Source organism: Triticum dicoccoides, chromosome 4A (genome assembly GCF_002162155.2).
Source record: "Triticum dicoccoides isolate Atlit2015 ecotype Zavitan chromosome 4A, WEW_v2.0, whole genome shotgun sequence".
In the NCBI taxonomy this organism is placed as follows: Eukaryota; Viridiplantae; Streptophyta; class Magnoliopsida; order Poales; family Poaceae; genus Triticum; species Triticum dicoccoides.
The window spans coordinates 181,427,682-181,430,440 of NC_041386.1; the positions used below are offsets into that span (position 1 = coordinate 181,427,682).

The 2,759-nt window shown below is 46.2% G+C and overlaps 1 pseudogene; it reads left to right on the top strand.

Moving 5' to 3' along the window:
* The first annotated feature begins 223 nt into the window (after nt 1-223).
* Nucleotides 224-2,759, top strand: part of LOC119285600 — a 9,282-nt pseudogene continuing 6,746 nt past the window's right edge.

Here is a 2,759-nt window from a genome sequence, read left to right on the forward strand (position 1 = left end):
TGTCATAGAGTATTTATAGGGACGAGTGTATGAGCGTCCGTGTTTATACTATGTTAAAAAAAAACTTAAACCAAAATAATAAAAATGAATGATCCGGTACTTGCTGCTCCTTGTGAGGCCGTGAACACCGGGATTCCGGCATTCGGCGAACACAAATCCACGACACAGTTTAAAACTTTGAATCACAACGGCTGGGGCCTCTCCTTCTCGAGACACCACCGCAAGCATCTGCATACCCCTGGCTTCCCCGCCCTCCTCTCTTCGGTCGCCATCTCCTTCCGTTCGCGAAGCAGCCACTCCGCTCTCGCTCCCGTCGAACCCAGCACCTGAATTCCACTTCCACCTCCACTTCCACCATCTGGTAAGTCTCCTCCTCCCCTTCTCGTCTCCTACCTCGCTCGTGCCGCTCGATCCGGCCGGGAAATCCTAAGGCGATTCGGCTCCCATCGTGGCGCGCGCCAAGTGCTCGACGATACTCCTCGTGCCGGATTCCTCACCTCCGATCGCTCGGTTTCTGCAGGAGGTTGACGATGGCCGCCATGGGGCCTCTCGGCGACTCGTACGCGCTGCGCTGTGTCTCCGACCTGCCCCCGCCGTTCCGCCCCGTGTTTGGGTTCAGGTTCGTGCGTGGCGATGCATACGCCCATCTAACTCCGTGGTTGTCTTTTTGTTTCTATATACATTGTCCATCTGCAACATTCCGTTTGGCTGCACGATCGCGCACGGATAGTATTCAGTGGCTTGAGATTTTGAGTAGCCTCGTGGGGTATGAGGCTAAACTGGTAGGCTAATAGCTTCGTCATGGCGGAAAATTGGGCATCACTGCGGGGTGGAATTTGGACTGCTCTGTGGCATGATGGAGTTGGGATGATATTCATAGTTCCTTCCGTTGTGTCTTCTCTGCAGGTACTTCAACTCCTTGCAGAGCGAGTGCTTCCCTGTGTGCTTCCTCTCGGATGTAAACATGGTTGTCTCTGCGCCTACTGGGAGTGGCAAGACCGTACTGTTTGAGCTTTGCATTCTGAGGCTCCTCTCGAGGTTCCTCACAACGGACTGGTGGTTCAATCTGCTAAAAGGAACTCTGAAAACAGTACGTGCTGACTAGCTTTTCTCAAACAACGTTGGGGCTAAGATCGGGAGTCTAGCTAGGACACTAATCGTAATTTCCACTCCGTGCTTCACTGGGGTTGCGCGGTTAGATCTATATCGCTCCCATGAAGGCGTTGGTGCAGGAGAAGATGCGCGACTGGAAAGTGAAGCTGGGCTCGTTGGGGATAAATTGCTTGGAGATGACTGGTGATAGTGAATTCTTTAACAAGAAGGCCATACATGATTCTGATTTGATCCTCACCACTCCTGAGGTATATGTCACTACTTGTTTTGCTTCTTATTATGATCTAAATAAACCTCTGCTTCTGCAAACTATTTCCCTATTTCTTTTAACCAACATTTGCATGCAGAAGTTCGATTCTATGAGCCGTCATGGAGTAAGGGATGGAGGATTGGGTTTCTTCAGTGATATTGCTCTGGTCCTTATTGATGAAGTTCATCTTCTCAATGATCCACGTGGAGCTGCCTTGGAAGCGGTGGTCAGTAGAATAAAAATGCTTTCTCGACTTGGCAACATGAAATCTGCTCCATTGGCAAATGTTCGATTCATAGCAGTTTCTGCAACTATCTCTAATGCTGAGGATATAGGTTAGTAGAAACGTGAATTATGTCGACCATGTACAATTAACCACATTATCCTGTGGGGAAGAAACTTATGTATTAACTTTGTGAAATTACAGCGGAATGGCTCCTAGCACCTCCTGAAGGAATCAAAAGGTAACTAAAGCAAGTTCCTCATAGATAATATGAGATACTGCTACTGAATTTTCCTTTTGCAGATTTGGAGAAGAGATGCGGCCAGTGAAGTTGACAACCAAAGTTCTTGGTATGATTCAGGCTTCTCGCTATTTTAGAATATGGATGAGCATATGAGTGCATAAGAAAGATTGACACTGTACTTTGGCAACCCATAAGATTGTTTATAATGAAGCTACTTGAACTTTCTTATGCTCTAGGCCAACTGTTGTACTGGTACAACATAGTGAAAGTAATGCTTGCTATATTCTTTATTGCCTTGCCTTCAAAAATTGATAACCCTTCCAGTTCTTATCAATTATTTTGAAAGCTTTGCATACCATGTGCTTCAAGTTCTGATTTAATTGTGTTAAAGCAAGAAAACATTACTCATTCATGACTGAGTCCATCCTGCACTGAAGGGGCGCAAATTTTACCAGCCATAAAATAATTTCAAATAAATCTGTACTTTGTTGTAACGCCCCGGACACACCCGCCGGTGGTCGTTACTCCTGGCAGGATCTAGACTGGCCCCACAGATCAATACTTGTCTTTTCTGCGCACTTTGTCCTCACTCGTGCGCACCCGAGAGCAACTTCCCGGTCGGTCACCCATCCTGACACTACTCCAAGCTGAGCACGCTTAACTTTGGAGTTCTGTCCGAATGGGCTCCCGGAAAAGAAGGAATTCCTTATTGATATGAGTAGTCTATCATCCCTAATAAGCCAGGCCTTCACATTTGTGCTGCAAAAAATTCAGGAACATGTGAATTTTCCACACCAACTTGATTAGAAATTAAAATCACTGATGATATTTAGTACTGTCAGCCATTTTTATGTTTGCCCTAATTAATAATTGTTTCACTGTGCTATTTAGGTTATGCTCCAGCAAAAAATGACTTCCTGTTCGAGAGG